The sequence below is a fragment of the Macaca thibetana genome, chromosome 12 (genome assembly GCF_024542745.1).
Source record: "Macaca thibetana thibetana isolate TM-01 chromosome 12, ASM2454274v1, whole genome shotgun sequence".
Classification (NCBI taxonomy): Eukaryota; Metazoa; Chordata; class Mammalia; order Primates; family Cercopithecidae; genus Macaca; species Macaca thibetana.
This window is the reverse complement of record NC_065589.1, coordinates 117,224,730-117,247,341: the sequence shown is the minus strand read 5'-3', so window position 1 is coordinate 117,247,341 and position 22,612 is coordinate 117,224,730. Positions and strand designations below refer to the sequence as shown.

Below are 22,612 nucleotides of genomic sequence, written 5' to 3'. Positions count from 1 at the left end.
ATATTAATCAATAGGAAGAAGAGTACCAATATTAGTATCAGATAAAGTAGACTTGGGAACAAATAAAATTCGTAAGAACAGGTTAGGCATTACATAATGATAAAACGGTCAAGCCACCAAGACATTACCAATCCTAAATGTGGATGTACCAACCAACAGAGCTGCAAAAATATATGAAGCAAAAACTGTCGAACTGAAATAAAAAAAGATAAATCCCACAATTATAGGAGAGTTCAACTCCCCTTTCTCAATAATTGATACAACTAGGTAAATTAGCAAGAATATAAGAGAACTTACCAACCAACTTACCAACCAACAGGATCTAATCATGACTATTTATAGAACACTCTAGCAAAGACAACACAATACTCATTATTTTTAAACGTCCACTGAACATTTCAAGAGAGACCATATCCTGGGCTAAGAAACAAATCTAAATATTTAAAGAACTGAAATTATGCAAAATGTATTCTGAGAACAATGGAATCAAACCAGAATCAACAACAGAAAGATAACAGAATAATCTCCAAACACGTAGAAACTAAACAAGTCTACTAATCCACTTGACAAAGAGGAAATCTTAAGGAAAAATCAAGATTCACTGACTGAATAAAAATGAAAACACAACATACCAAAATTTGTGAGACAAGATTAAAGCAGTGCTGACAGAAATCTACAGCAATATATGCATAGAACAGAAAACAGGAAATGTCTCAAATCAGTAATCTAACCTCCCTCCTCAAGAACCTAGACAAAGAGCTAAATGAACTCATAGCAAGCAGAAGGAAGGAAATAACAAAGAACAGAAATCAATGAAATTAAAGAAAATAAAAAAGAGAAAATCAACAGGGGAAAAAAGTTAGTTCTTTAAAGGATCAATAAACATAATAAACCTCTAGCAAGGCTAACAAAGAAACAGAAAACACAAATCGCTAACATTAGGAATGAAACAGAGGATACCACACAAACTTTGCAAACATTGAAATGGTAATACTACAAACAACTTATTCATAAATTTGACATAAAAAGAACCAATTCCATGAAAGGCACAAACTGCCAAAATTCAGTCAATATGAAACAGAAAATTTAAACAGCCCTATAACTATTTTAAAAATTGAATTCATAATTCTAAAACTCACCCAACAGAATATTCAAACACAAAGGGTTTCCTGGGAAAATATGCCTAACATTTAAAGAAAAATTAACACAATTTCTAGATGATCTCTTCCAGAAAGCAGAATAGAAAAGGATACTTCTCAAATCATTCTATGTAGCCAATTTTACCCTGATGGAAAAAGCAGACAAAAACATAAAGAAAGAAAACTACAAACTAATATTCCTCATGAACACAGACACAAAAACACTTAATAAAATACAAGAAACCAGAATTCAGCAATATGTAAAAAGAATTACATACCATGTACCAAGCAGGTTTTATTTCAAAGGTGCAAAAAGTTTCACCCAATATTTTAACAATCAATCAATATAAACCACCTTATTAACAGACTAAGGGAGAAAAATCACATGACATTTTCAATCAATGCAGAAAAGCATTTGACAAAATTCACCACCCATTCATAATAAAAATTCTTAGAAAACTAGAAATAGGCCGGGCGCGGTGGCTCAAGCCTGTAATCCCAGCACTTTGGGAGGCCGAGACGGGTGGATCACAAGGTCAGGAGATCGAGACCATCCTGGCTAACACAGTGAAACCCCGTCTCTACTAAAAAATACAAAAAACTAGCCGGGCGAGGTGGCGGGCGCCTGTAATCCCAGCTACTACTTGGAGGCTGAGGCAGGAGAATGGCGTAAACCCGGGAGGCGGAGCTTGCAGTGAGCTGAGATCTGGCCACTGCACTCCAGCCTGGGTGACAGAGCGAGACTCTGTCTCAAAAAAAAAAAATAAATAATAATAATAAAAAAATAAAAATTAAAAAAAATGATTGCATCCTCTTAGAATTAAAAGAATATATGAGAACAAAGGGCTCTTTAAAGCCATCTGGAGGAATGAAGTCATTACACGTTTTTCCTTTAATAAGGTATTATCTCCCTTTTTCCCAAAAAGAATGTATCGACTCACATTTTTTTTTCTATTGTATCTTCTATACGTAACTTAAGAAAATGAAGAAAAATTACTTTCATAATGGTCAAACACATTTTTATTTTACAAACTAGATCACTGGAGGAGTCTAAAATTTTCTGAATGGTATTTTTCTTGACCAGAAAATAATTACATTAAAAGCATGATCAACTCCTGATTTTATGAAGTGAAGACACAGGAAAAGAGAACCAGCACTTGAAGCTAACCCACCTAGTTAGCTTTAACAAAAGTCTTTTCCTTCATTTCTGTTTTCTGTTTCCTGGGGAAATGTTTTGGAATTACAAACCCCATTATATTCTTTCAGTTCCAAGAAGAATAAATTCTGTGAGTGAAAAAAGTGCCTAAATTAGGCAAACTTCTTAGAAAGGTGAGAATCTGTAAGCTCAATTATTTCATATGTGCTTAGAGCGGTAGCAGACTTACAGCCAGATACAAAGGTGATTCTTCATGCTCCCAACCTAAAGTATAATAACCAAATTACCATGTTTAGTATTTCCCTTTTGACTGGCCAACTTTAAAACAAAAAATTTGCCATTACACATACATCTTATTTCTGAGGATTTTTAACAAGGGTTATCATCAACTGAAGTGTTTTTTGTTTTTGTTTTTTTTTCAAATGTTCTACTAATTTGTTTGATAACTTTTTCTTTTTATTATTATACTTTAAGTTCTAGGGTACATGTGCATAACGTGCAGGTTTGTTACATATGTATACTTGTGCCATGTTGGTGTGCTGCACCCATCAACTCGTCAGCACCCATCAACTTGTCATTTTCATCAGGTATAACTCCCAATGCAATCCCTCCCCCCTCCCCCTGTTTGATAACTTTGGGTTGGATAGTTTGTCAATAAAATATTTCCAATACTAAGAAGCAGTCATCATTGAAATAATCACTGTTCCTGTTTTATTATAGCTTTTCGGCATTTCACTTATGGAGATTAAAAGTAGCTGTGACAAAAATTAGTACCAGTAGTTTGAACTTTGCTACTACAATCTCTACAGACCAATAGAGGAACATTAAATCATCCTAGTTTCCAAAAATCTGAAGCCGAAAAATAACATTCAAATGTTCCTAACAACTTCACCTGCCATAACAACTATGAAAGATGATTGTGTAGAGCTACATTTTGGTTATCTCCTGGGTTTTATAAGGTTTATCACTCGATCAGAGAGAAGCCAAGGAGGAGCCATCAAACAATACATCCAATAAAGCATTCATTAACTATCAACAGTGTATTTTCCACTCTTCAGGTCCTGACAATCAGCACTCCTCCCAGCCTGCTTTTCTGCCTCATACTCCACTAGTTACGGCTGTGAATAAATTGGTCTGACACTATAAGCTGAGTCTTTGAAGATGAATAAACAATAGTTAATAAAACAGTATATTTAGAGAACCTATCTGAATATGGTATTAATCTATCCAAATAAATATAGACCTAAAGCTTAAGTGAATTGTCTAATCAGCTCTTGATTTTTCCATGAACAAAATATTTTTAGTTACCAAGGTATCAAATATATTCCCACTTCTTGCCACATTTACTTTTCACTTCACAATGCAATAATTATTAATTTCTGGAGAATTCACTACTTGAAAATTCTCTCTTTGGGAAAAAATATGCTAAATCTTCATGTTTTAAAAGGGAAAACAAGGTCAAATAAAATTATTTATCACATCTTTACTTTTCCATTTGAAAGGTGTTGCAGCTGGCCGGGCATGGTGACTCATGCCTGTAATCCCAACACTTTGGGAGGCCATGGCGGGCGGGTCACCTGAGGTCCAGAGTTCAGGACCAGCCTGGCCAACATGGTGAAACCCCGTCTCTACTAAAAATACAAACATTAGCCAGGCATGGTGGCGGGTGCCTGTCATCCCAGTTACCCAGGAGGCTGAGGCAGGAGAATTGCTTGAACCTGGAAGTCGGAGGTTGTGGTAAGCTGAGATCACGCCATTGCACTCCAGCCTGGGTGACAAGCGCAAAACTCCATCTCAAAAAAAAAGATGTTGCAGTAAAATTGATATATATGTATAAATAGCTGCTGACAGTAGGAAAGAGCCCATTTCTTTTAAAAAGGGATTATAAATTATAATCTATAAAAATGTCCATTCCTTTAAACATATTTAATGTACCTATAAAATTGTAAATATTCTAAAAGTGTAAAAATCAAGATAAATATTTTTATGTTCAAAAAATATGTAAAAAGTTATATACATTATGTTAAGTGAAAGAGTTGAACATAAATGATGTTCAAACTATAAAACATATGAACAAATACAGAAAAAGAAGAAGCGCTCAGGCAAATGCATACCATGATTGGTGAATTAAAATTCTGTGATACAATTTTTTCATATTTAAAATTCCATTAACATTATCTATTTTGTTTAATAAAAATATGCATGCTGTTTCCGACCTTCTTTTAACTTCAAAGGTCGAATGGCAAAAACTTAGTTATTTTTTCCATTACTATAAATACAGATTAAAGGGTTTAGGCCATAGAAGACAAACGACATGACCATATGCAGCAGCAGCAAGAAAGCACAAGAAAGATGGACTAAAGGTGGCAGACAATGGAGGAAAGGGATCAGCTGGATCTTCTTGACCTGATAAAGGACATCTATGGAAAACATATTTAACATCGCACTTAATGGCAAAAAACTGAACATCTTTCATCTAATATCAAGAACAAAACAAAGATGTCCATCTAATTTTACCACTTCTAAAACAACTCTGAAAAAGAAGGACACCGTAGGGGAGTAAATATACCTGATTTCAAGACTTACTATAAAGCTAGCAAAACCAAGACAATGTCATACAGGCATCAAGATAAGAAAAACAGATCAATGGAACAAAACAGTCTGGAACAATACCCACACTTTGCAAAAGGTAAAAAGGGAATTCAGTGGAGAGTGGCTAATCTTTTCTTCATCACTCTTTTGACTTCATCAAAATTAAACTATCTGCTGTTCAAAAGGCACTGCTAAGAGAATGAAAAGACAACCCAGAGGCTGGGAAAATAATTTGCAAAAGCACATAGGACTTGTATCCAAAATATAAGGAATTCTCAAAACTAAATAAAAAGAAAAAAAAAACCCAATTAAAAAAACAAGGCCAAAGATCTGAACAGATACTTCACCAGAGAAGATATACAGATGGCAAATAACCATACAAAAAGATGCTCAACATCATGAGACATTAGGCTCAGGCAAATTAAAACCATGCGATATCACTATCTACCTATCAGAATGGCAAAACGCACACACACACACACAGCAGTGACAATGCCAAATGCTGGAAATGATCTAGAGAAAATACATCTCTCATTCATCACTGGTGGGAATATAAAATGTTGTAACAATGTTGGAAAACAACTGTCTTACAAAATTGAACATATTCCTGCTTTATGAGCTATCTATTGCATTCCTAGGTAACAAATGCATAGATCCACATAAAGATCTGTTTATGAATGTTTTATTATATCCCAAAACTGTAAACAAGCATCTACTAATAGATGAATTGGTTTATTCATATGTGATATTTATTAATTGACCTGTAGTATCAGTAAAATGGAAAACAAGTAATAAAATAGAACTATTCATACATGCAACATAGACAAATCTAAAAATAATTATGAGAGAAACAAATTAGACCAAAAAAAGAGTATATACTGTACGATTCGATTTGTTTAAAATTCTACAAAACTCTCTCTCTCAAACAAAGTTATGGTGATAGCAGATCGGCAGTTCCCTGGGGATGAGAGTCCAGTGGGGGAGGTGTGGGAGAAGGGATTACATCAAGGCACAAAAAAGAAAACCTTTCAGGAGTAATAGATATGTTCATTATTTTTATTGTGGTGGTGGTTTCACGGATGTATACACATGTCAAAATGATGGCGGCGGCAGTAGGAGCAGCCACTGCCATCACGCCAGCTGCAGTGGGGAGGTCAGAGCAGTGGCAGCAGGAGCAGCTGTGGGAACAGCAGTGGCGGCAGTGGGTCCCTTGTGTCCTGTGTCCCTGAGGCAGCCACTGTGCCACCCCCACCCTTGCATGGCCAGGTAGGACCCATTTCCAGGCCCGAAGCCTCGGCAATCTTGCTCCCCACTGCATTCCAGGGGACCGCAGGCACTACAAAGGTGGCGTAGTCAGGACTCACAAGGCCGGCCTCAAGTGTAGGGTTCATTTGTGCAGGGTTTGCCTGGCTGCAGTGCCACCTGCACCTTGCCCCAACGCCTCTCCCCACCCCCGAGTCACTGCGATGGGGCTGGGCAAGTCACCCACCAGTGAGGAAGCAGTGGTGTCGGGCACAAAGAGGTGGGGACAGAGGGCCCCAAGGCAGAACTGGGCCCAGGGCAGTGCCTTGCTCCACAGAGCTGGTGGAAGCTAAGAGCAGGCGGAAGCCCCACCCTCCCAGGCATGGATGTTGCTGCAAAATTTTGGGGGACCCAGGAAGGCCCCCCTTTGCCCTCACAGGCTCACAGATGTCTGCTCCCACTGCCTGGCCTCTCCCTGTTATCAATGTCAGCTCTGATTGTGGAGCAAAGTTGAGGCCAAGCCCGGTGCTGTCACAACCCAGTCAGGTATGCATATACTAGAAGCAGTACTGACATGTCAGCCCCCTGCTACCTTGGCCCCCTCTGGACTTTGGGTGCCAACGGGCACAAGACAAAGGCCAAGGAGGGGGGTGAGGGTCACTTAGCACTGGCCTGCAGGCGCCCCTTGGCACAAACTGCCTGGGCACCATGAACGGCGGCAGGAATCAGGCTCCTGGGTGGAAGAGGCCAGCCAGGTCCCCGGTAAAGCCCCATCTTCAAGTCACAGAGAGCCTGAAGCCTGGGGGCTAGACTGCTGGTCTCATGGACCAGAGTGGGAACTTGTGGTGCCTTTTCCAGTCCGCCCATGGCCACCCATGGACCAGTCAGCAAGCACTTCCCTCTGAGGCCCATAAATCCCCAGATTCAGCCAGACTCCAGGAGATGATGGGACAACCAACTGCAGAGAGGAGGTGCCCACTTCAGGTTCTCCTCTCTGCTCAGAGCTGAGGAGACGACGGGACAACCAGCAGCCAAGAGGAACTACCCTCCCTGCTGAGAGCTGAAGAAACAATGGGATAGCCAGCTGCAGAGTAGAGCTACCCACTCTGTTGAGAGCTGAACACTCATCTGGACACTCTGACCACAGAGAGGAGCTGCCCTGCGCAGGTCTCCTCTGAGCTGTTCTGTCGCTCAATAAAGCTTCTCTTTGTCTTGCTCACTCTCCACTTGTCTGCATACCTCATTCTTCCTGGACACAGGACAAGAACTCAGGATCCATTGAATGGCAGGCTTAAAACAGCTGTAACACAAATGGGGCTGAAACACACCTCTTGCTCGCCACGTTGTGGGCGACAAGGACAGAAGAGAGAAGGAGAGAAAAGCTGCACCCCTTCAGGGAGCCCAGACCTAGGAACTCCCCAAGCCAGGGCTGTGACACCCTCTTTAAGGCTCTGTGATTCCTGGCAACTCCAAGCTTCCAGGCACCACACTGCATTCCCCAGTGTTAGCCGTGGAGGCTGCTTATGGTATGCTTGATCCAGCTATAGCCTTGCACGGAGCCAGCACCCATGCCGACACCTGGAGTTGCACACCCTGCCACAGCCAGAGTGCCTGGCTGTGCACAGTGGCCAGACCCCAGCTCCACACACACCTGGCTGCTCCACGTCTGGCTCACCCTTGGCAGGTGTGGGATCCAGGCTGGTAGTGGGAACCAAGTGCAACCTGCCATGCCAAATGGATGGAACAAGCCCAGCAGGCCAGAACAAAACTCAGGCAAAGGCGCCACTGGCCACAGAGGTTTCCAGTTGGCTAAGCAACACCGCAAGGATCCTATAACAAAAACATCAAGTACTACACTCTAAACATGTGTCACTTATTATATGCTACTTTACCTCAATAAAGCTGTTTAAAAAAATTTGGCCAGGCGCGATGGCTCAAACCTATAATCCCAGCACTTTGAGAGGCTGAGGTGGGCAGATAGCTTGAGTCCAGGAGTTTAAGACCAGCCTGGACAACATGGCAAAACCCCATCTCTACAAAAACAAAAAACAAAAATTAGCTAGGCATGGTGGCACGCACCTGTAATCCCAGCTGAGACAGGAGGATCACTTGAACCCAGGAGTTTAAGGCTGCTGTGAGCTATGATTAAGCCACTGCACTCCAGCCTGGGTGAAGAGTGAGACTATCACCAAACAACAACAACAACAACAACAAAAAACCCTAAAAATGAAACAAATAAACAAACTATATGGCCAAACCACCTAAGAAGCAAAATATACATGGAGTTTTGACATTTTTGGTGGGAAGTCAGGGACCCCAAACGGAGGGACCTGCTGAAGCCGTGGCAGAAGAACATAAATTGTGAAGATTTCATGGACATTTATTAGTTCCTCAACTTAATACTTTTATGCCCATCTTTACTGCAATCTCTAAACATAAATTGTGAAGATTTCATGGACATTTATCACTTTCCCAATCAATACTCATAATTTCCTATGCCTGTCTTTAATCTCTTAATCTCGTCATCTTCGTAAGTGAGGATGTATGTCACCTCAGGACCCTGTGATGATTGCGTTAACTGCACAAATTGTTTGTAAAGCATGTGTGTTTGAACAATATGAAATCTGGGCACCTTGAAAAAGAACAGGATAACAGCGATGTTCAGGGGACAAGGGAGATAACCATTAGGTCTGACTGCCTGGGAGCCAGGCAGGACAGAGTCATGTTTCCCTTACTGCCAAAAACGGGTAAGAGAAATATCGCTGAATTCTTTCCCCAGTAAAGAATATTAATAATTGACAGCCCTGGGAAAAGAACGCATTCCCAGGGGGAGGCCTCTAAAATGGCCACTCTGGGAGTGTCTGCCTTATGCAGTTGTAGACAGGGATGAAACATGCCCTGGTCTCCTACAGTGCCCCCAGGTTTGCTTGGATTAGGAAATTCCAGCCTGGTAAATTCTACTCAGACCACTTCTCTGCTCTTGAACCCTGTTTCCTGTTAAGATGTTTATCAATGACAATGCATGCACAGTAGGACATGAAACTTCTTCAGTAATTCTAGTTTTGCCCTGGCCTTGTGACCTTGCCCTGCCCATCTGCCTTGTGATATTTTATTGCCTTTGAAGCATGTGATCTCTGTGACCCACACACTATTCGTACACTCCCTCCCCTTTGAAAATCGCTAATAAAAACTTGCTGGTTTTGTGGCTCAGGGAGCATCACGGAACCTGCCGACATGTCCCCTGGACACCCAGCTTAAAAATTTATCTCTTTTGTACTCTTTCCCTTTATTTCTCAGACTGGCTGACACTTAGGGAAAATAGAAAAGAACCTACATTGAAATACTGGGGGCTGGTTCTGACGATATCTGGCACCCAGCATGGCTTTTTCTTTTTTCCTAAGTGCATGGGGGAACCCGATTCCCTTTGGTAGGTGCAGAGAAACGTCATTGGTTCAGTCCACAGAAATGCTTGTTCGACTCCCTGACAACTGGTGAGTAGTCTGTGTATAGTCCAGATTAACTATGGGTCACACAGTGTCTAAAAATTATACTTATCTCTTCTATATTAAACTCCGGTTAAAACAGAACAGGGTTCGAGTGCCCATGGAAAATATGGTCACTCTATTCAGGGCAGTGGAAAAATACCACCCTTGGTCTCCTGAAAAAGGAACCTTAGATATAGACCTGTTAAAACAGGGAAGGGTCCGAGTAACCATGAAAAATATGGTCACTCTATTCAGGGCGGTAGAAAAATACTGTCCTTGGTTTCCTGAAAAAGGAACCTTAGATGCACAACTATAAGATCGTGTTGGTACAACATTCCAGGAACTGGTCTCGACAGGGAATTATGTTCCTGTCACTGTTTGGGGTGACTGGGCCTTGGTATGTGCCGTCCTAATACCTCCTCAACCTTCCTCTCCCGCATGGCCTTCATTATCTGATCAGCCTCTCCCTTCATCTACTCCTCTCCCACCTAACGATTCTGAGAATTCAATGTCTAACTCCGGTGACTTTGGATTACCGGCACCCCCTGATGATCTTATTTCTTTTCACAAAGAGCTGGTACTTGTAGCTTCCGCGCCCCAACTCAGACAGCCTGGGACCATATATATGCTAATTCTTCTCTCTTCAAACCTCCGGAGTCACCTAATTGCTCCGGGACCAAACTACAATTTACCTATAATTCTTCAGGCCCTCCCCTGTCCACTGTAGCCCCTCACCCTCCTGTCATTTCGGTTCCTCAACCAGTCTGCGTTGATATGCGCCACTCAATCTTATGTTTTTAAAAGAATTTAAGGATGCTTGTACTCAGTTGGCCTACTTCTCCTTATGTTAAAATGGTATTACAAACTTTTTGTACTCAGGTCATTTTGCTGCCTTTAGACTGGAACCTTTTGGCAAAAGCTGTTCTAACCCCATCTCAGCATTTACAATTTCATACCTGGTGGTCAGAGGAGGCCCGTTTGCAGGCTCAGCTAAATCGGACTAATGGCATTCTAGTTACTCAGGCTCAGCTCACAGGCTCTGATAGTTTCTCTGATACTTATGCCCAATTAAACTTTGATGCTCTTACCACAAAACAAGTAACAAAGGTGTGTATGAGAGCCTGGGATAAATTATGCGCCCCAGGCCAAGATCCTGTTTCTTTTACTATGGTTAAGCAAGGTCACGCTGAATAATACCCTGATTTTTTAGCTAAATTACAAGATGCTGTTGAAAAATCTGTCTCTGATGAGTGCACTCAAGGTATTCTCCTTCGTATGTTAGCTTTTGAAAATGCGAACCATGAGTGTAAAATAAAATTGCCATGCGTTCCATCCAACAACAAAATTTACCTGATCACGAGGTGTTGCCTGCATATATTAAAGCTTGTGAAGGTATTGGATCAGACACCCACAAAGCTGTTCTGTGGGCATGGGCCACGAAGGACACCAATCAAACTGGCCCCACAAATTCTTTTCTTGGAGCCTGCTATAATTGCGGTCAACTTGGTCATACCTGGAAAAACTGCACTATTAAAAACCTAAAAGCAGCCAAGCCAGCTCAACAAACATGGCCAAATGCTGCTGCTACTGTTTGCCCACATTGTCACAAAGGTAAATATTGGGCACGTAACTGTCACTCTAAGTATGATATAGATGGAAACCCCCTGCCACAGAACCAGGGAAACGGAAGTGGGGCCAGTCCCAGGCCCCAATATCAAATGGGACACTTCGGACTCAGACCAATGTTGCATTTCCGCTTCAGGCGGAAACAGCCCCCAGCACGAATAAATTTACCTAGAGCCAACCCAGGTAGGTCCCAGCCTCTCCTTCTGTCTCAGTACAATGCTTGTCCACCTCCGCGGTAGGTGGTGGGGCAGTCGATCTCTGTAGGACCATTCCTCTAAATTTACTACCTAACTCTGCCTTTAATTGTCCCCATGGGGTTCACTGGCCCTTTACCTCAAGGTTCGGTAGGCCTGGTGCTAGGCAGGGTACCCACCTCTGCTAAAGGGATCACCATTCATACTGGTCTCATTAATTCTGATTCTATTGATGAAATTAAACTAATCGTGTCTGCCAAGGTTCTTGTTTCCATTCCGGCCCGTGAGTCAATTGCTCAATTATTTTTACTACCTAATATCGTTTTAAACAAAGGAGATAAGACACATGGCCCTGGGATGAGCTCTGGCAGTGAAAAGGTCGCTTATTGGATTAATGTAATTTATAAACAATGGCCCATCTGCATCATACACATTCAAGGAAAAAAGTTTGAAGGCCTAGTAGATACTAGGGCTGAAATTAATATTCCACATAACTCTTATAATGCTCCCAGTCAGCATATTATGGAAAACATGGGGTTTGTTCGTTCCTGGACTCGGTCTCGGTCCAAAACATGAAGGGATTACTAAACCCCTCCCAATTACTGTAAAAGCAGACAGACCTGGTTTAGGTTATCCTTTTTAATAGCGGCCACTGCCACGCCTCCTGATCCTATCCCTTTACAATGGAAATCTGACGTACCTGTTTGGATAGAGCAGTGGTCGCTTTCTAAAGAAAAACTGGAGGCTTTGACTCAATTGGTTTCTGAACAGTTACAACTCGGTAATGTGGAACCTTCTCTATCCCCCTGGAATTCTCCTGTGTTTCTAGTAAAAAAGAAATCAGGCAAGTGGCGGATCGTAACCGATTTAAGGGTCATTTACGCTGTAATTAAACCTATGGGGGCCATCCAATCCGGCATGCCTGCCCCTGCTTTAATACCTAAGAATTGGCCTCTCATGGTTATTGATCTTAAAGATTGTTTTTTTTCATATTGCTTTACATAAACTGGATTGTGAAAAATTTGCTTTTACTGTACCATCTATCAGTAATCAGGAGCCTGCAGCTCGTTATCAATGGAAACTTCCTCAGGGAATGCTGAATAGCCCTACAATCTACCAGCTTTATGTTGGACAAGTGCTGTCACCAGTTCGAGCCCAATTTCCCCAGGCCTATATTCTTCATTATACGGATGATATTTTAATTGCTGCCCCCACTGATAAAGAATTGACTGTTACCAAAGTTTGAGCTGCCATGTTACAGAGGCTGGATTACACATCGCTCAGGATAAAATTCAACACACCACTCCTGTTCAGCATTTAGGAATGGTGGTCAATAAACAACGTATTCAACCTCAAAAAGTTCAAATTAGGAGAGATTCTTTGAAAACTTTAAATGACTTCCAAAAACTCTTGGGTAACATTAATTATTTAAGACCTACTTTAGGCATTCCGACCTATGTGCTGTCTAACTTGTTTTCTACACTGCGGGGAGATTCCAATCTCTGCATTCCCAGGACTTTGTCCCCTGAGGCTTCACTAGAATGGGAATTCATAGAGGAAAGAATCCAGACTGCCCAGTTATCTAGAGTACAGCCGTCTCAGCCTTTTCAGTTTCTAGTTTTCGCTTCATTGCACTCCCCTTCTGGGCTAATAGTTCAACATAATGATTTAGCGGAGTGGTGTTTTCTTCCTCATTCTGTGTCAAAAACTTTGTCTGTTTATCTGGACCAACTGGCCATCTTAATTGGACAAGTTCGGTGTAGAATACTTAAAATTTCCGGATTTGATCTGAATTTAATTGTAGTTCCTTTAAATCAGCTCGAGGTTCAAGCAGACTTTCAACATTCTGCTTGAACCTCTTATTCAAGCACAGCATTCTGCTTGAATACTGTGGCAAATTCACTTGGCTGGTTTTATTGGCGTTACTGACAATCATTATCCAAAAAACAAATTGTTTGATTTTATAAAAATGATGTCTTGGGTGGTCCCTCGATTAACCAAAGATCAGTCCATTTCTGAGGCCATTACAGTGTTCACTGATGGCTCCAGTAATGGAAATGCTGGTTATGTAGGTCCTACAGACAGGCTTATTTCTACCCCTTATACCTTTGCTCAAAAGGCAGAGTCAATTCCTGTAATTATTGCCTTATAGGAATTCCCCAAACCTTTAAATATTGTCTCTGATTCTACTTAACATGGGAAAGAGGATATGCTTGTGTTTCACCAGATCATCAAACGAAAACCACAAGGAAAAGACGTCCGTGTCAGACTGCCCTCAGACATGGTGAGATCTGCGCCAACTCCTCAGAAGCTGGCACACCAAATCAAAATGAGTCTAATTCAATCCTCCCTGATGGCAACGGAGACCCATCTAACTAATACCAATTCTCCTAATTACCTTTTTCTCCTTTCAAACCTAAAAATCTCACCATTTCTATTAGCCTGAAAATAACATCCCTCTGTTCTTCTCTTCCTCCTTCAGCACTGAATCTCGCTTACAATAGGTTTTAATGATTCTCCTCTTTATACTTTCTGTCTCACCAGTTTCCTCTCACACTGATTTACCTGCTACACAAAATTATTCTTATTGGGCTTATGTGCCTTTTCCTCCACTTACTTGACCTCTCACCCGGATGGATGCTCCTGCAGAAATCTACACTAACGACAGTGTGTGGATGCCTGGAGCTACAGATGACCGTTGCCCCGCTCAACCAGGAGAAGAAGGCACTGCATTTAATGTTACCATGGGTTATAAATACCTTCCTCTGTGCATCGGACACGCACCTGGTTGTATCCATCTAGAAACCCAAGTCTGGGCTGCTTATCTTCCGGAGAGATCAGCTACAGAGAAACTGGGACATTTGGTCTCCGGTCTCTCCCTTTCTCCTTTACAAGAAATGAAAGGGGGAGTAATGGGAGATACCCCATACTTTCAATATAAACCTGCAGGAAAACCATGTCCTAAAAATTTTGAAGGCCCATCTAAAACCTTAATTTGTTAAGACTGTGTTAACACACATGCAGTAATATTAAAAAATGACTCATATGGTTTAGTAATAGACTGGGCACTAAAGGGCTATTTAAAAAACAATTGCTCCTCTGGTGGAAGGGAAAGCCTGGAGGCTATTTATTTTATTTCTCATCGGGAAAACGAGAATAATCATTCTACTTTGCAGAGGAGGTTCGTTCTTTCTCTTAAAATGGGAAGATAAAGGCATTACCCCGAGGCCTCGTAAGATAATCCCCATTCTGAGCCCACAACACCCAGAACTTTGAAAACTGGCTATTGCCATGTCTGGACTGCGAGCACGGGAAGGGGAAACTATTCTGTCTATTGTCCCCGCTACCGTCCTCCTCTCTCAGTATCAACGTAGATTCAGACATTCCAATTTGCTTAACTCCAACCTGACTGTTCCCATACAGGTTGTGTTAAGCCTCCTTACATGCTGTTAGTGGGAAATATCAAAATTTGGATGAACAATCAAACTGTTCAATGCATTGTCATTTATATACTTGTATTAACTCCCATTTTGACACCAAGTAAAGTGTAATGTTAGTTCGAGCTCGAGAAGGAATCGGGATTCCGGTAACTTTGCCCAGACTTTGGGAATTCTCCCCCTCAATACATTTAATTAATGAGTGTTACAGCAAATTCTAAAAAAATCTAAGAGATTTGTTTTCACTTTAATCGCCGTGATCATGGGCCTAATTACAGTCACTGCAATGGCCACCACTACCAGAATGGTGTTACATCAATCTATTCAATGGTGTTACATCAATCTATTCAAATGGTGTTACATCAATCTATTCAAACGGCTCATTCTGTTAATGATTGGCAAGCCAATTCCACCCAGATGGGGAATTCTCAACAAGGTATTGATCAAAAATTGGCTAATCAAATTAATGATTTTAGACAGTTTGTTATTTAGCTTGGAGATTGGGTAGTGAGTCTCGAACATAGCATGCAAATGCAGTGCGACTGGAATACTTGTGATTTCTGTATCACCCCGTATTCCTACAATGAGAGTGATCATTCATGGGAAATGGTCAAAGGACACCTTCTGGGTAGGGAAGATAATTTACCATTGGACATAACTAAATTAAAGAAACAAATTTTTGAAGCCTCTCAAGCTCATTATCCATTGTGCCTGGAGCTGAGGCGTTATATCAGGTGGCAGAAAATCTTTCTGGACTAACCCCTACAACTTGGATTAAGTCTACTGGGGGCTCCACTGTAGTAAATTTTGGAATTATGTTTCTCTGTATAATCGGCTTATCTTTAGTGTGCCGGACAAGTCAAAGGATCCTGCGTCAAAATCGAGTGAACAAACAAGCCTTCATCGCCATGGCACATTTATATAAAAAGAAAGGGAAAGATGTTGCAGGAAGTCAGGGACCCGGAACAGAGGGACCTGCTGAAGCCGTGGCAGAAGAACATAAATTGTGAAGATTTCATGGACATTTATTAGTTCCCCAACTTAATACTTTTATGCCCATCTTTACTGCAATCTCTAAACATAAATTGTGAAGATTTCATGGACATTTATCACTTTCCCAATCAATACTCATAATTTCCTACGCCTGTCTTTAATCTCTTAATCTCGTCATCTTCGTAAGTGAGGATGTATGTCACCTCAGGACCCTGTGATGATTGCGTTAACTGCACAAATTGTTTGTAAAGCATGTGTGTTTGAACAATATGAAATCTGGGCACCTTGAAAAAGAACAGGATAACAGCGATGTTCAGGGGACAAGGGAGATAACCATTAGGTCTGACTGCCTGGGAGCCAGGCAGGACAGAGTCATGTTTCCCTTACTGCCAAAAACGGGTAAGAGAAATATCGCTGAATTCTTTCCCCAGTAAAGAATATTAATAATTGACAGCCCTGGGAAAAGAACGCATTCCCAGGGGGAGGCCTCTAAAATGGCCACTCTGGGAGTGTCTGCCTTATGCAGTTGTAGACAGGGATGAAACATGCCCTGGTCTCCTACAGTGCCCCCAGGTTTGCTTGGATTAGGAAATTCCAGCCTGGTAAATTCTACTCAGACCATTTCTCTGCTCTTGAACCCTGTTTCCTGTTAAGATGTTTATCAATGACAATGCATGCACAGTAGGACATGAAACTTCATCAGCAATTCTAGTTTTGCCCTGGCCTTGTGACCTTGCCCTGCCCATCTGCCTTGTGATATTTTATTACCTTTGAAGCATGTGATCTCTGTGACTCATACACTATTCCTATACTCCCTCCCCTTTAAAATCGCTAATAAAAACTTGTTGGTTTTGCAGCTCAGAGGGCATCACGGAACGTGACGACATGATGTCTCCCCTGGACACCCAGCTTAAAAATTTATCTCTTTTGTACTCTTTCCCTTTATTTCTCAGACCAGCTGACACTTAGGGAAAATAGAAAAGAACCTACGTTGAAAGACTGGGGGCTGGTTCCCCCACTAGACATTCTGGTTCACAATCTCCTGTTTAACATCAAGATTAGTTTAATTTGGCAAAATCCATACTTTGGCAATTCTCCATTATGTTAATAAAATGTAGCTTATTTCTTTCAGTGATGGTAAATATTAATGCAAATTAAAAATTTTAATATTGGCTTTTAACCTCAGATGTTGTGACAGTTCAGCTATGCACTGTTCTATAGATTATAGCCATAAAACCTGTTAATAAGGAAAGAACCGTGATAACTAGTTGTGTATTTATTTATTCTAGGTAGCCTCTCTCTGCCTCACTTGCTTCACTGAAATGGACAAAGAATAATAGCACCCACCTCAAAAGGCTATTGTTGGTATGAGGAAATACAGGTACTGCACTAAGCTAAAACACAAAATGACTAATCTTTAAGTGATCAATTTACCCTAAAGAATAATTTATGTAAGTGGTTCTATACATTCGAGCTCAAATATAAAAGAAACCGCTTTATAATGTTTTCACTTTAAAAATCCTGACAGTTTAAAAATGACATCTCAATTTCCATAATCATTAAATCAAACCTTCTACCACTGTCAACAGAAGAGCACAACAGCAGATTTGAACAGAGAGAAGAATAAGTCAACTTGAAAATAAGTTAACTGAGAATATCCAGTCTGAAGAACAGAAAGAATAGCCTGAAAACAAAACAAAACAAAACAAAAAAAACCAACCATGAACAGATGAACAGAGCCTGAGACCTCAAAGACACTAACAAGCATACCAACACAGTCACAATAAAAGTCTGAGATAGTAGACAGAAAAGGGGGCTGACAGAATACTTGAAAAAATAATGGCACATACCTCCTCAAATTTGACTTAGAAAAATTAATCTACACATCCAAGAAGCTTAATGACCTCAAATTAGGATAAACTCAAAGAAATTTATACCTAGACATATCATAGTCAAGCGGTCAAAAGTCAAAGAGAAAGAAAATCTCCAGAGCGAAAAGAAAGAAGTAACTCATCACTTACAACTGATCCTCAATTACAGTACAAGGCAGTATCTAGTCCGGAAACATGAAGGTTACAAGGTAGTAGGATGATACATTCAAAGTATTAATAGAAAATGGCTATCAAAAAGAATACCATATGTAGCAAAACAAAGCTTTAGAAAATGAGGAATAATTTCAAATATTCCCAGAGAAACAAAACCTAAAAGAATTTGTCACTAGCAATCTGCCCTAGAATACAAAGTACCACTTAAGAGTAATTAGATACGCTGGGCACAGTGGCTCATGCCTGTAATCCAAGCACTTTGGGAGGCCAAGGTGGGTGGATCACAAGTCAAGAGATGGAGACCATCCTGGCCAACCAACATGGTGAAATCCCGTCTCTACTAAAAATACAAAAAGTAGCTGGGCATAGTGGCACACACCTGTAGTCCCAGCTACTCGGGAGGCCAAGGCAGGAGAATCGCTTGAACCCGGGAGGCAGAAGTTGCAATGAGCCGAGATAACGCCACTGCACTCCAACCCAGGCGACAGAGTGAGACTCCATCTCAAAAAAAAAAAAAAAGAGTAATTAGATAGCTAAATGTAAACAACGGTAGAAATGTATTTTGTGTTTGTAACTCTTTTTTCATCCTGATTTAAAATATAACTGCACAAAGCAATACTATGTTGATGGGCTTACAATGTATAAAGATGCAATTTGTATGACAATAATACAAAGGAAGGGGAAAGGGGGATGAGCCATATAGGAGTAAATTTCTGAATACTACTGAATTAAGTTGCAGTTCCCCCAACAAGATGGTTATAAGTAAATACCCAGGGCAATCACAAAGAAAAAATTTTCTCAAAAACATATAGTAAAATAAACAATAGAAATAAAATGACAAATTTAAAAGTATCAACATGCAACAACATCTGATGTAGATGAACAGAGAAACAAAAGAGACCAAAGACACAGAAAATATTTGCAAAATGGTGCTAGCTTGTCAGTAATTTCATTAAGTGTAAATGGACTAAACACTCAAATCAAAAGGCAGAGATGAGCAGAATGGATTTTCAAAAACCTGCTCCAACTATATGCTCTCTACAAAAGCCATATTTCAGATTCTAAAACATAAACAATATAAAAATATATATAAATATATACCACAAAAAAGTAACAACAGAGCTACCATACCTATACTAATACTAATTTCAGTCAAAATGAGATATTTATCCAAAAGTGCTACTAGATAAGTTTTATTCTTACTGTATAAGAACAAAAGGGTAGACAATTATAAACATATATGCAGCTGAAAACAATGTCCCCAAATATATCTAGCAAGAACTGACAGAATTGAAGGGAGAAATAGACAATTTGACAATAGTAGGAGACTTCAATACTTCATTCTCAATAACGAATAAAATATGCAAAAAAATAAGGAAACAGAACATTTGAACAACATTATAAACCAACTAGATCTAACAGACATTTATAGAACACTATGATCAACAAAAAAACATATAGAATCTATTCAAGTGCACATGGTACATTTTCCAAAGTAGAACATATATTAGGGCCATAAAAAATCATCAGTAAATTTAAAAGGACTGAAATCATGCAAAGTATGTCATTCAATCACAATGGAATAAAATTAGAAACGAGTAACAGGTGGCTAGCTGCAGTTGCTCACACCTGTAATCCCAGCACTTTGAGAGGCCAAGGCGGGTGGATCACTTGAGGTCAGGAGTTCGAGACCAGCCTGGCCAACATAAGGAAACCCAGTCTCTACTAAAAATACAAAAAAAAAAATTAGCTGGGCATGGTGGTATGCACCTGTAACCCCAGCTACTCAGGAGGCTGAGGCAGGAGAATCACTTGAACCTGGGAGGCAGAGGATGCAGTGAGCCGAGATCACACCACTGCACTCCAGCCTGGGTGGACAGAGTGAGATTTTGTCTCAAAAAATAGTAAGAAAGAAATTATCAATTATTAACAGGAAATTGGGGAAATTTACAAAAAAGTGAAAACGCATTCATAAGTAATCAACGGTCAAAGTAAAACACGAGAAATCAGAAAATACTCTGAGATGGATAAACGAAAACAAAAATAACAACACATCAAAATAGATGCGATGTAGAAATAAACCCCTGCATACACAACTCTTAGAATAAAACACAGGAATAGAGCTTCATGGCACTGGATTTGGCAATAATTTCTTTAAATGACACCAACAGCATAGGCAACAGAAGAAAAAACAGAAAAATTGGACTTCATCAAAATTAAAACCATCTGTGTGTCAAAGGACACCATCAAGAAAGTGATTTTGCCGGGTGCGGTGGCTCACGCCTGTAATCCCAGCACTTTGGGAGGCTGAGGCAGGTGGATCACGAGGTCAGGAGATCGAGACCATCCTGGCTAACACGGTGAAACCCCGTCTCTACTAAAAATACAAAAAAAAATTAGCTGGGCGTGGTGGCGGGCGCCTGTAGCCCCAGCTACTCTGGAGGCTGAGGCGGGAGAATGGCGTGAACCCAGGAGGCGGAGCTTGCAGTGAGCCCAGATCGCGCCACTGCACTCCAGCCTGGGGGTCAGAGCGAGACTCCCGTCTCAAAAAAAAAAAAAAAAAAAAAAAGAAAGTGATTTTAAAAAACACAATATAGAAGAAAATATTTGCCAATCATATATCAGATGAAACTAATGTCTGGAATATATAAATAACTCCTATAACTCAACCAAAAACCAAACAATCCAATTTAAAAAGGACAAAGAACTTCAATAGGCATTTCTCCAAAGAAGATATACAAGTGGCCAATATACACATGAAAAGATGCTCAGTATCACTAATTATTAGGGAAGTGCATATTAAAACTACAATGAGATACCCACCTCACACTTACTTGGATGGTTACTACTTAAAAAAAAAATAAAAAAGAAAAGAAAAATAACACTTGTTGGCAAGGATAAGGAGAAACTGAAACTGGAAGTACACTGTTGGTGGGAGTATAAATGGTGCACCCACTGTGGGAAACAGCAGAGTCATCGTTCCTCAAAAAATGAAAAATAGAATTATCCTATGATCCAGCAATTTCACTTCTGGGTATATACCCAAAGGAACTGAAAGCTGGGTCCCAAAGAGATATTTGTACACACAGGTTCACAACAGCATTATTCACAATAAACAAAAGATGAAAACAAACCAAGTGTTCACTGAGGAGATAAGCAAAATATGGTATATCCATTCAATGAAATGTTATTCAGCCTTTAAATAGGTAGGCAATTCTTACACATGCTACAATGCAGATGAACCTTGAGACATTATGCTAAGTCAAACATGCCAGGCAACAAAATGACAAATATTGTATATAATTCCATTATATGAGGAAACTGGTACATTCAAAATCACAGATGAAAAGTAGAATGGGGAATGGAGAGCTGTTTATTGGGTACAGAATTTCATACTTTAAAGATGAAAAGCATTCTGAAGATGGATGGTGGTGATGGCTCCACGGGATGTGAATGTACCTACTACTATTGAACTGTGTACACTGAAAAATGGTTAAGGTGGTAAATTTTAGTAAATTTTATGCTATTCATATTTTACCTAGATTAAAAACAATTTTTTAAAACATAACGTTTTTATTGGCGATCATTAAAAAGTCAGGAAGAAACAGGTGCTGGAGAGGATGTGGAGAAATAGGAATGCTTTTACACTGTTGGTGGGACTGTAAACTAGTTCAACCATTGTGGAAGACAGTGTGGCGATTCCTCAAGGATCCAGAACTAGAAATACCATTTGACCCAGTCATCCCATTACTGGGTATATACCCAAAGGATTATAAATCATGCTGCTATAAAGACACATGCACACGTATATTTACTGCGGCACTATTCACAATAGCAAAGACTTGGAACCAACCCAAATGTCCATCAATGACAGACTGGATTCAGAAAATGTGGCACATATACACCACGGAATACTATGCAGCCATAAAAAAGGATGAGTTCATGACCCTTGTAGGGACATGGATGCAGCTGGAAACCATCATTCTCAGCAAACATAAGAACAGAAAACCAAACACTGCGTGTTCTCACTCATAGGTGGGAATTGAACAATGAGAACACTTGGACACAGAAAGGTGAACATCACACACCAGGGCCTGTTGTGGGGTTGGGGGAGGGGAGAGGGATAGCATTAGCAGATATACCTAATGTAAACGACAAGTTAATGGGGTGCAGCACACCAACATGGCACATGTATACATATGTAACAAACCTGCAAGTTGTGCACATGTACCCTAGAACTCAAAGTATAAAAAAAAATAAAAAATAAAAAAACAACATTTTAGGAAGTGATCTAAGTTTCTATAATCAACAAATGTTTAAAGGTGTGCCAGGCAGTTAATTAGTGAAAATACTGTATTTTTGAATTTTGTGAAATTTGTGGTATTAGCATCTCTTAATTTGTGATCTCTCTTATTCTAAATAAATACACTCAATTGGATTTCTTTCTCTATCACCTTTTTAAAAACACATGCCATTTTTAAACTTCAGTGCCTAAAATGTCCAATACTAGTCTTTAATACCAGCAATTTCTTCTACTTACTACACATACTGGGTTTTAAAACTAGAATTGGAAGAGCTGGGCGTGGTGGCTCACGCCTGTAATCCCAGCACTTTGGCAGGCTGAGGCGGGTGGATCACCTGAGGTCAGAAGTTCGAGACCAGCCTGACCAACACGGAGAAATCCCATCTCTACTAAAAATACA

General features: G+C 40.3%; 1 protein-coding gene across 7 annotated transcripts in view; it reads right to left on the bottom strand.

Annotated features, from left to right (window-relative positions):
* Window positions 1–22,612, bottom strand: part of PTPN4 (protein tyrosine phosphatase non-receptor type 4) — a 232,478-nt gene that overhangs the window by 182,271 nt on the left and 27,595 nt on the right. The window contains exons 1-2 of one of the 7 annotated variants that reach the window (XM_050752697.1): window positions 15,847–17,537; window positions 8,022–8,459 (exon numbers count right to left, since the gene is read on the bottom strand). The exons of 5 other annotated variants lie outside the window; for them this stretch is intronic. The gene's annotated coding sequence lies outside the window, so the exon portion shown is untranslated. Of the gene's footprint in view, window positions 1–8,021; window positions 17,538–22,612 lie in introns of those variants that run through there. One more of the 7 variants, XM_050752695.1, reaches the window with a different exon arrangement.